Below are 12,649 nucleotides of genomic sequence, written 5' to 3' on the forward strand. Positions count from 1 at the left end.
GTTGGAAGGATGAGGAACGGATTTGTGCCTTGTGTGATATACATTGAGTTATACAATTCGAGCAAGAATTCATCACTATTTCAGCAACTCAAATCCGTTTCGTTATTCAAGATCAAGATATCAACTCATTCGCAGATTTCCGTCTATCATCTAAAAGATTTCCCCAATGCTGTTATCTTCTTAACTGGTGGCAATCATGACCCCTTCCATTCAACAATCCATTTATTCCGTTCAATTTCCATTTTCTACGCAGTCATGTTCCTCGGATGGGTTACTGTTGCCGACCTTGCAGCGGAGCTTATGCCGAAGTCGCCATAATCCTCATGGCCTCAAGGACAAAGAAAGGCATATTTTAAACGCTCCTAGTTGGGTTGATTCTAGCCACCTTCTCCCAAGGACGATTCGTCGAGATTTGTGTAATTGTGCGTAGTTACTTTACTCGTTCCCGAGCGTGATGTCTCCCTTTACTATATGATGTACTGTTAGCATAAATTTCATTTTATAGCGTACATTATGGCGCAACCGAGAAACCATCTGCAGGGTTGGTTCGGGATGACCAGGGTTGGGGTTTTATGAGAAGACGCTTTCGTGTCAGACGAAAAGTGTAAACCATTCTTTATTGCCTTACATTCAGTCGTCGCCGTATGTCGTCGAAGGATTGGGATGTTACAGCTTTCAGTGCATGCTGGCTTGGTAGTGCGCATGCGACAGTTTTTTATGTTATACACTTTCCAATTCATGCTACAATTCGAGTGTGAGAACTGAGAAAGCATTTTTCTCCATTGATTATCGTTGTGAGGGTAGTGCCGACCGAGACTAGTAGGTCAGTTGTTGGAGCACGATTACGTTTGTCACTGTGCGTCTTTATGGGTGGAAATATTTTGTTTTTACGAACACGACATGTTTCACAAATGGGTTTTATCAAATTATTATTAATTGCTCATGGTTGAATTCAGTATGATGGTCTATGGTTATTGTTCAACCGTTTCCATATATATGTAATGTTTCACCAAGGCGCTGTTTCTACTTTTTTAATCGTTTATTTGGTATGCTTTAGCGCGTATGTCATAACAGAGTAGAGATCATCGATTTTCTACATTATAATTTGTATTATTCTTAAAACTATGATATTTTTCGTATTCGATTTTTGACAATTTTTGGCTTACCAAAACTGCTATAACAAGGAAGTTTTGTTTGTACATATGTACTAACAAATTTGTCGCCCTTTTAATTTGACCGCCCTTCGCACTGATGCATTTTGCGGTCATAATATTATTATGATGCGACAACGACAACGACTTCCGCTTGCTAGCATAAGCATTGATGACCGTACAATTCGTAGTTGCTATTCCATGAAAGACCGGAATACTCAAAATTGTACAGGGAACCAACAGATGTAGCTTGGGAGTAGCATACCATCCTCAATGTACAATTTTGAGTACTACAAACTTAGCAATGTTAATAACGGCTCCGGCAACGTCCTTACTGTCATCGGGGAAGGGAAGGAATATTAGTGTGAGATCCTTTGTTACTAGAGACCGAGATCACCTCTGCATCTCCATGGTTGTCATGGGAAGGAGTTTTGTTAGACAAATAACAGTCTTACAAACGTTTAAGGTGAAGATGAAACGAAGCCAAACCTCAAATTTTCAAGAGAACGAATCTGATGTTCCAAACATCCGTTTAAGCTGAAAACTAAATCTGGTGTTCGGTTCTCCAGATTTGTGCTCTTGAAAATTTGAGGTTTGGCTTCGTTTCATCTTCACCTTAACGAACCATAAGTGTTATGTCCTGTCTCGCGTCGCATCGTGTGTTTATAGATGGGAAATGTCGCTTTTCTTACACAGCATCAATGCGCGACTGCCGAAAGTTTACGGAAGTATACTTTTATTTTCTCATTCTCATTTGCAAAAAATATGTTTGTTCTTGTAAGCTGATAGAAAATACATGCTTCCACATCACGAATATACCTAAATATATTTAAATTTATGATTTTTTTTTCTTCTGAAGTTTACCGCATATAGCTTGGGGGCTTTCCTTGGCCTAGCGGTAATATCCGCGACAAAAAAGCAACCTATTTTGAAGGTTGGATTGCCAAGATTCACAAGGTTCAGATTTCTTAGTAATGGCAATTTTCTTGACTTCCCTGGGCATAGAGTATCATTGTGCCTGCCACACGTTATTAATATAAAAATAGCAAGTGTGGCAAAGAAAGCTAACCACGGTGCTCCCCTGACCGTTATTATCAGAAAAAAATCTCCATCAAATCTGTGCTCGTTTTATATAGTTAAGGTGCATGTCTGGGTAAATTTTTAAACAAAATCGTAGGGCCCGTTTTGAAGTTACGCCCTTTTGATTGTATTAGTCCACAATTTCAAAGGAAATCTGAGATATTTAAACGGATTTTTATTATCCGTAATTATCTGAAGAAATAAACCAGCAAAATTTGGTTCAAAATAGGTGTTTTTAGTTATTTGTAACCTCTGAGCGCAGTTTCGAATGAGATGATCGTCGAAATTTTAAGTTACGCCCTCTTTGAAGTGTAACTATTAAAATCACTAATTTCAAATAGATTAATTAAGCATTCTAATACCGGTAAGCATGTTCAAATATTTTCAATTCCACATTGCACTTACATGCCGTCAAAGTATTTCACAATTGACTGATTTTTCATAGACTCAAGCGATATAAGGCATTACGGAGCCAATTTTGTAATGTTATTATTAGTCATAAAATATTGTTATAACCCAACTAGGTAGCTGCCCCTCGGCTGTTCTGGCTAACTTTGTACTGTCTAAGAACTTAAACTCCTATCGCTGAGAAATGCACTATTGACCAACATATGGCACTCTAGAGCACTATCAACACTTATGTGATCATTTCTAGCATACATTACAACATTCAGATTTTACACAAATCTATAATTTTACCTGCGCCTTTCCCGGTCTTTTCGATCTCACAAACATGTAAGAGGAGTCCTGGATAAATACAATAGTGAAAGAATTGTATAAATCAATTGACCCATTCTCAAGCTAACTCGTGAAAAAAAGCCTCAATACTTGAAATACTTTCAAGAAAAGTAATAAATATTCGGTACTGTTTGGATTCTTTGGTTTTATAATCGTTATACTTGCAGAGCTCAATTTTACATGTCTTCCTTAAAAATCGAAACTCAAATCAAACCTCTCTTGAAAAGATTCTACCTCATAACCCCAACATTAATTTTCCAGAATGTTATTAACCCGAGAGTCATCACCCTGAATAATAGTGTCCCGAATTTATAATTACCTTGAATGACATAGCCCCGTGATAATGGATTTAGAAGTAATGCCATTCTAAGAACTGGAACGAGGTTATGCTCTTCACGTTCATGGTATTCGGGGTAATGAGATTCAGAGGGGTATAATTTAAAAAAAGACTTAACTACCAATTTTTGTTACCAGAAAACCTTAAATTATTATGTGGCCGTGTTGGACCTGCTAATCTATGTACTATAACAGATTTTGAACCCTTTAGAAACTGATGATTTATCTGTAAACTTTCATTTTTATTATCGCACACTGTGCCTGTGAAGTAAGGACTCACCCGCTGCTATAACCAGTGAAGACAAACGAAAATAAATCATACTTTGCTAAACAAACTCTTCATAGGTGACATAGTTTTACGATTTAAAATTCCAATAAACAAAATAATAACGGATAATCTAAACATAGTATTTTTTTTTTCATTTTGAATCGCTGCTTCCTACATCGTTAATTTAATTTTATTCTACACCCTGCTATCCATAATCGAAAACTCAAGTCCGAAAGTATTCTTGACTTCAATTTGCGCTTCGATATACAACATGGATTTCATGTTCAATATTCTGAATCATGCGTTCATTGCTTCATCAAACTATCCAGAACATTGTTGTATAAAAACTAATTTGGTTACATGATGAAATTGGCTTCGTAATGCCTTATAGCACTTGAGCCCATGAAAAATCAGACAAGTGTGAAATACTTTTACGGCATATAAAATCAATGTGTTGATGAACATGAAAACATTTGAACGTGCTTGAAGGTATTCTTCTTCTTTCTGGCGTTACGTCCCCACTGGGACAGAGCCTGCTTCTCAGCTTAGTGTTCTTATGAGCACTTCCACAGTTATTAACTGAGAGCTTACTATGCCAATGACCATTTTTGCATGCGTATTTCGTGTGGCAGGTACGAAGATACTCTATGCCCTGGGAAGTCGAGAAAATTTCCAACCCGAAAAGATCCTCGACCGGTGGGATTCGAATCCACGACCCTCAGCTTGGTCTTGCTGAATAGCTGCGCGTTTACCGCTACGGCTATCTGGGCCCCCTAAGGCTTGAAGGTATTATAATGCCTTATTAATATATTAAAAATTAGTCGTCAATGATTACACCTCCAAAAGGGCGTAACTCCAAATTTTATTGATGTTCTCAATCAAAACTCCACCTAGAAGTTACAAATAACTTAAAACACCAAATTTAAATCAAATTGTAATGGTATATTTCTTCTAATAATCACGGCTATTGAAAATGCGTTTGAATATCTCAGATTTCCTTTGAAATTGTGGACTAATACAATCAAAAGGACGTAACTTCAAAACGGGCCCTACGATTTTTTTCAAATTTTGCCCAGACATGCACCTCTGCTATAGAAAACGACTGGTGAGCACAGATTTGATGGAGATTTTTTTCTGATAATAACGGTCAGGGGAGCACCGTGTAACAGTTAATAAATGTGGAAATGGTCTTAGAACACTAAGCTGAAAAACAAGCTCTGTCCAGCGGGGACGTATTACCAAGGATATAAAGGTCTTACAAATTTGAGGTTAATTTTTAAAAATGCCTACTTTTAACAATTGGCAAAAAACACTGTAGACCGACATCATTTACTCATTTACCTTCTATTTACTTTACTTATTATTTAAGGCTCATGGGCCATCAGGCATTACGAAGCCGACTTCATTTTGTATATGTTTACAATGATATTAATCTCACCAATCTATGTTAGATTGAAGAACTGAAATACTCGCGGTTTGGCCAAGGTTAAGAACCACATTGAAAAAATAATAAAATTAAGGTACAGGTTTTAAGATATCTTTCTCTGATGTGAGCCATTCGGCAGCATTATGTTGTAAGTGAAGCTGCTAGCAACGAATGATTGATATGATGAACAACTGTAACGATATAACAAATCGAATCTTCGAGCAGAAACGATTTGGACAACCGACCAGTGGGAAGACAAACAGAGCGTTAAACGAAGGAATTGAACAATTACCAGTGAGCATGATGCAAGAATGTTGACACATAGAGAAGATAAACAAACTAGAGACGATGGGGCCCAGATAGCCGTAGCGGTTAACGCGCAGCTATTCAACAAGACCAAGCTGAGGGTCGTGGGTTCGAATCCCACCGGTCGAGGATCTTTTCGGGTTGGAAATTTTCTCGACTTCCCAGGGCATAAAGTATCATCGTACCTGCCACACGATATACGCATGCAAAAATGGTCATTGGCATAGTAAGCTCTCAGTTAATAACTGTGGAAGTGCTCATAAGAACACTAAGCTGAGAAGCAGGCTCTGTCCCAGTGGGGACGTAACGCCAGAAAGAAGAAGAAGAAGACGATGAAATCAAGCATCGAAATTGAAGACAAGTTTCAAAAACCAAGATTAGGCTTACCCAGTACATCTCTAATGGCTAACATTTCTGATTCCCCTGGGCCATGAGGGAAACATATTAATCGGATCTGGTAATACCGTATTCAGGACAGTCCCATACCACATAGTTGACATATTGGTATCCTACACCACAGTTCAGCGATTGTTGTCCGTGAGCCCTATTCGATAAAAAAGCGAGCCTAGGACATAAGGCAACACCTTGATAAAATCTCGCCTTATGTCCAAACCCTTATACCACGATTTCATCGATACTTGCGGGTAAATGTATTGTAATCACCTACTCATGTCTCCTGCATTCCATTTTTATTTCCAAACGATCAAAGCATGCTAACGAGCATATGTAAACAAAATCATTGAAGGCGATTTGTCTGTCAGAAATGTTGCCTTCCATAGCGCCCACCTTGGCAAACGAGTCTGTTTTCTCATTACCCAGAATCGAGCAATGATAAGGGACCCAAACCAAGGTGACGACAAGGTGATTGGTTCGATAGAGCACTCAGAGTAGATCGTATTTCGCTTATAAAGACATCATACTTTTTATGCCTTATTATAAATTATGAGAGAATTTTTAGTTTATGAAAATGAACACTAGCTGAAAATTCCTATCGAAAAGATCGTGTGCTTCTTAGTCGTAGGTCTAGACCTATCTAGATTACAGCATACTGGAGAAATTTTTGGAGAAGTCATGTGATTGATTCTCGGTGTATTCCCTACTGAATGAGTTAACAGAAGTATTCTTGTCAAAATTCCTGACATCCTGAGATGAACAGGAAGCAGGAACACTTGGAAAATTTCAGAGAGGAATAATGGGCTAGTCTTTACAGATATTCGTGTGCGTAACGCCCTTGGAAGAATTCTTGTATTCCCGTAAAAATCCAAGAGGAGCCCTAAAAAAGTATCTGCAGAGGGATTGATAAGTGAAGCCGTGGCGAAATTTCGCTTAAAGAATTTCTGATGGTATCATTCTGGAAGAATATTGAATAAATAAAAAAAAATTGCAGTAGCCCCTGAAGGAGTTCCTAAAAAAATTCCGAGATGAATCTCTGAAATTCCGATCCTAACATTTTGCCTGGTCCACGGCCAAATTTCTGGTCCGTCTCGATACGTTCAAATCATTCAAAGTGCAAGATATGTAAGGATTTGTTTAATGGCTTCTAATGGGTTGCAAAAATCTCTCTTTTCTTTGAGATCTCTGGCTACTCCAGGGCATTTAAAAGATCAAATCTAGCATAACTTATGATCTCGCCCCATTTTTTTAGGCACATAAAAAAAAAAATGCTGAAAGATAGAGGAGGATATTCTCGTCATCTTAGCACTGTTAAATAACGCGTAAATTAATTCGTTTGATCAGTAACACCAAGCTACACCCTTGGGGTTCTGAATCGATTTTCAAAACTTGTCTCTGAGTTGACAAATCCAGTCGATTATTCATTTTAATTGTCAAAATTACAATAAATTAACTTCTCCATATCATCAGGTATCAGGTATCAGAAAAACGGCTCCAGCGGCACGTTCCCCTGCAAATGGGGGATTTGTGCCTCGCAATTCACAGCCACATCATCACTTACCCGATGGGACAGGAAATTAGGGGAGGATAAGGATAAGGGAAGGGAATAGTTGAAGAAGGAGGAAAAGGATGGAGAGTGAAGGTTAACTTCATACAAACACCCCTTTCGAGGTACTTGTATGAATACTAGTTAAAATAATGTAAAATTTAACAAAATTCGGGATGGAATTTTTGTAAAATTTCACATAAATTCATTTATTGCACCCCCTAAGGGATACTAAAAATGATTAATTGGAAAATTCTTAACATCTGCACTGCCTATCGCATCGCTCACTTTGATAAAAGTTTAAATGCTGATGAATGCGGACATAAGAATTGTTTCCACCGAAAAAACATTCCAAAAATCGATTTTTCAAAATGTTTGAGTGTAGTATTTTGGGAGATTGAAACCAACACCAATGCATAGAAAAAAACTATGTTCTTTTCTAGATGGGTTGGCTTTATTGATCCTCCAAAAAGACCGTATAAACTACAGAATTCTCTAGAAACAATATATCGGAACGCTGTGTTGCTTTTAAAATCATTTATTCATATTCCAGGGGGGGAGTAATAATAAATGAAGATAAATTAATTCATACGTGAGCATGAATTTTTGAGAGAATAACATTAAACCTAACTTAGAACGGCGTTGGAATGTTTTCTCTAAAATCGCAAAGTCTTACGTAAAAAATACATAAAAACTTAATTTACCACTCTGTTTGTGATTGCCGATATCTATGCACCCAAAATAACCTTAACCAGCATGTTGGGATCCTCCCCAGCACGTCCAGAAATGCTGTTTACGAAGACCCCGTATGCTATTCGGAACTTGCATGCTAAGATATAATCAAAAGTTATTTATTGCTCAGCAACAAATATCTGAAATTATAGACATCTGATGCCAAAAATATCAAACATCGTCTAAGAGATTTTTTTTTTCCTCTAAGCGCGATGCTAATAGCTAACCCGTCAACACTGAAAGTATTTACGGGACGTAGAAAAACCAAAGGCAGAAAAGTCATTTGAAATCATGAACATCTCACAATTTATATCGAGATATTTCTCACATACTCGTTGTCTTGCATCCGAGAGACACCCCATACTATGCAAAACATTCGAATTTCAGCAACTTTTTTGCTCATCAGTTACAGAGGCATGAGAAACAACACAAGCATTCTTCATGACCCCCATACAGCTTACCGTCTCACAGATTGCTTGCAACTTCGACGATATAGCTTGAAGTCCAATTGGACTATGAGTAGAAGCACAGATCATGAACAATATGCAGTATAAGCGGTACCACAAGTGCACGTCTTGACATGCTCTATTAGATACAGTCACATTGCATAAGTATTCACAAAATATCCTTCTACATGAATAAAAAGAGGCAACGCTTGTATTCCTCTTTAGGACTTTGCTATTATGCATACTTCTGCGTTAAGTGAAACTGCGATCAAACGAATCAGCTGTTCGACGAATAACTAAACGTACGCATTTTGCCTCGATCCTAATACATACACAGTACCTACATGTTTTGAATGTCTGTCTGTCCCCTAGGAAGCTTCTCGGACTTTGCTGAGCAAGCATCTCAGTGTATACTCACCGCAATTGATAATAAAATACTATCAAAATGAGTTAAACACTTACACACAGTGGTGCATTACTCACATATGCAAGCGAAAAAAAAGGCAAATGAACCACCATGATTATTGCCCCCACGAATCAAGAATATTATTTGTTACATATTCTTGTACATGGGATTTGAGAACTGCACTGCACATTTGATATAAAACACTACACTTCAAAACCCCATTTAAACAGTCTCTTTGATGACTGTATTTGACGAAAGCACCAAAATAATATTAAATTAAATGAGCCATCGTAAAGGCGTCCACTACCCAAGAATACCACACACATCTCTCTTTTCTTTGAGATCTCTGGCTACTCCAGGGCATTTAAAAGATCAAATCTAGCATAACTTATGATCTCGCCCCATTTTTTTAGGCACATAAAAAAAAAATGCTGAAAGATAGAGGAGGATATTCTCGTCATCTTAGCACTGTTAAATAACGCGTAAATTAATTCGTTTGATCAGTAACACCAAGCTACACCCTTGGGGTTCTGAATCGATTTTCAAAACTTGTCTCTGAGTTGACAAATCCAGTCGATTATTCATTTTATTTGTCAAAATTACAATAAATTAACTTCTCCATATCATGCTAAGCCAGAGTTTTCAAAACATGACTGCAATAATAAAGTCAACCATTAAATTTAAAATGTAAGTCACATCCATATTCATTATTCGTTCCCTGTAGCAAATGCGGATAAACTTGTTGGAGGCAAGAACAAACCAGGAGTTTTTAAGCATCAGTCAGTCAGTCAGACAAAAGAGGTCAGTCAGTCAGTCAGACTTTTAAGAGGGCGATGGACATGGGCGTAGCCAGTTTTTTTTTTATCAGGGGCTCCCCCCTCCCTTATATTGGTAATATTGATTTTTTACACTTAATAAAAGGCATTGCCATTGCCCCCTCTGGCTACGCCAATGCGTGCATGACATCAAACATCATCATCAATTTTAATGTGAACGTGGTAAAACATGACGATGACAATTTTTTGACAACTTTAAAGAAGGCTGACAAAATCGGCTCAAAAAGCTGACAAAATCGGTGGTAGACAAAATCGAGGGCAGACAAAATCGGGGGTTGACAAAATCGGGTCAGTACTGTATCTTGTTTTAAACAATGAAAAACTATTGAGCAAAGCTCGTTGATATAACATTCATAATTACAACAACAATGCCAAGAATGGATCCAACTTGGATCATGCGTTTACAGTGAATTCCCTAGTCGATTTTGATTTCAACAATAATATTCTGGGACGTCGGACGTCACACAATATCCCACATAATGAATGCATTTATTTTTCTATAAACGACCATGCGTCTCCAGGGTTTGTTCTCTTCAGTAGCTGAAGGTACACCAAATTTGGAGACACTTTTTCCCTACTGTGCATTAACCAATCCACTCTAGCAGTCGAGCTTTCTCATTTCCCACGAGAGAACATCAACCCGCTCACACATACCAGTATACGAATTCATTCAAAGCTCTTCATAACCCCAACTTTATCGTCGTCGTCGTCCTCGTCTGCGGTGGTCAGTGTCTACTGTTTCGTAGAATTCCATCCAAAAGGTACCTACCAGCATTTTAGCCTCCGTGGAGTTTGACCGTGATCTCATTCGCTAATGCTGCCGTGGACGAAATTTTCTCCCATCTCCGGGGATGTGTATGTTGAGAGCATCCTCCGCGAAAATTGAGAGCAACCGCGACAGATAACCTCCGAAATACAACACAGTGGATTCTGTATCATCTCAGGCAGGACATTTTAGTTACATTTTGGAGAGGAACCCGAACGGTGTTCAAACGGTGAACTGAAGTCTTAAACGGTACTAGAATCTACTAGCCCTCAAACCCCGTCGAGTGAAGAAAATTACTACGCGTTCTTGTTCTTTGGCACCGCCTTTCAAAGAATTAATTCGATTCCAATCACCTGCAAAGATTTGCAAAACCCGTCGCGAATTGAAATTGGTGGAAAATTTCGTAGCTGGAAACTGGGTAGTTGAAAATTGATACAGTTAGTGTAAGTATTTTTCATAAAGGAACCCCACCCCACGTGGTTGTGCGTGCTTTTTCGTGCATTTTCTTCTGTAACCAGTGAGAGACAACGAGCAGTAGCGCTTTTCCACGCTATGCCAGCAGGAAAGTAGGTGTCTCGTACTTTTGTCCGAGTGAGGAAAATTGATTTTTTCAACTAGGAGCATACGAGCTGGGGTACGGTTGGATGGATAAGGCATGGACCGCTCTAAACGTGTGCATGTGCAATGAAATGCATTCGAATGAGTGAATTTTTATTTCGTAGAGGTGTACGATTCTAGTTCAAGATAAATAGTAGATTGTTACTCTAGCATTTATTTGATTCTAAGTAAAGATTTTATTTCCTCCGACATTTTGAATTTCTGATAATTTTCAGTAAAAATTCGCTATATCTGTAATACCGATAGAACAGAGTCACTTTGATTTTTGAAGTTGTAAACTGTTTTAAATAAGGAGCATTTCTATAGTTTATAGATTGATGAAAAGTTTACATGGACGTAAAATGGTGGCAGTGCTTGGATTTTTATCCGAATAAGCCGATCGAAATATATTCAAAGAGTGTAACAGCTCGTGGACCATAAAGGTTCGTGACTCATCGCAATCGGTGAGCCCTTTGAATGTCTCGTTTGGTACGTAGCGAAAGAGCGTTCAAGAACAGAAACTCTAACAGACTACAACAGTATCGAGCCATTCGGGTTATTTATGTTTCGCATAAAATTGGTAATAGATTTCATATTTCCTGATAATGCAACCTTAAACAATTTAATTATAATATATCATCAAACATTCCTTTTTGGTTTTAAACATACACATAAACATAAAAATATGTTGTAAATTTCAGTTTAATTTCATGCATAAATTTGGAGCATCAAAATAAACTGAAATGTCATCGACAAAACGCTTATTTTTCAATCGAATGCACTTTTAATTTACACGATCATGTAACATTCAAGTATCTTTAGTTGAAAATTAAACATGATGTAACAATAGATGGATTTGATTGATTTTTACTATACTCTTCTGTTAACGCTACATTGAATTTTAAAAATTTGTATCTGTGTAGCACAGAAAATGGAAAATATTCACCTCTGTTTCTTGATCAGAATGAGAGTATGTCAGCGAATGTAACACGTGGTGACACACAGTAATCGGCACCAAACAGTATGTGGTGTGTGTCTTTAATGTTTTCTTTCGTGACTCGTTATCTTCTACAAACGACGAATGTCATGCGTGTTGTGTGAATGCAGGCGAATAAATTAGATAAAATTATGGCTCGTGTTTTCAAAGCCTGGGTACCGGTAAACGGGGTATCTTTAATAATGTGGGTTACTTTGCAATTACAAGACCCACATCATACTAAACAAAATTACATAATTTATGTTAATCAATTATGCTAAACGTATGCAAAAGTTAAGAATATTAAATAAATGAGCCGATTTTGTCAGCCTTTTTTAAAAGGTTTTTCAGGTATCCTTCAGAAACTAAACAAGTTATCTGTGTTATGTATCTTCATAGTAACTTTAACTGGGTTGAATAAGATTTGGAGAAAATTTGACAATGAAACCATGAGAGCAAAAAGAAGCTGACAAAATCTGTATGATACTGTATGATGTCAGAGATGTTTTCGTTAAAATCGAAAACATTTGAGGCTTCGTATTCAAATTTGTAAAAATTATGAGATTTCAACAATTTGATGAAGTTCGTCACTTATCCTTGATAATTAGGTCTTAAACCTCTTAGCGAAAAACTTCTTTACAAATTA

At 37.5% G+C, this 12,649-nt stretch overlaps 1 protein-coding gene across 12 annotated transcripts in view; it reads left to right on the forward strand.

Annotated features, from left to right (window-relative positions):
• LOC5574814 (endophilin-A) overlaps positions 1-12,649 on the forward strand; it is a 174,151-nt gene that overhangs the window by 76,929 nt on the left and 84,573 nt on the right. For 2 of the 12 annotated variants that reach the window (XM_021850503.1, XM_021850511.1), the window contains exon 1: positions 10,621-10,873. The exons of the other annotated variants lie outside the window; for them this stretch is intronic. The gene's annotated coding sequence lies outside the window, so the exon portion shown is untranslated. Of the gene's footprint in view, positions 1-10,620; positions 10,874-12,649 lie in introns of those variants that run through there. 12 annotated transcript variants of the gene reach the window in all.

This window comes from Aedes aegypti, chromosome 3 (genome assembly GCF_002204515.2).
Source record: "Aedes aegypti strain LVP_AGWG chromosome 3, AaegL5.0 Primary Assembly, whole genome shotgun sequence".
In the NCBI taxonomy this organism is placed as follows: domain Eukaryota; kingdom Metazoa; phylum Arthropoda; class Insecta; order Diptera; family Culicidae; genus Aedes; species Aedes aegypti.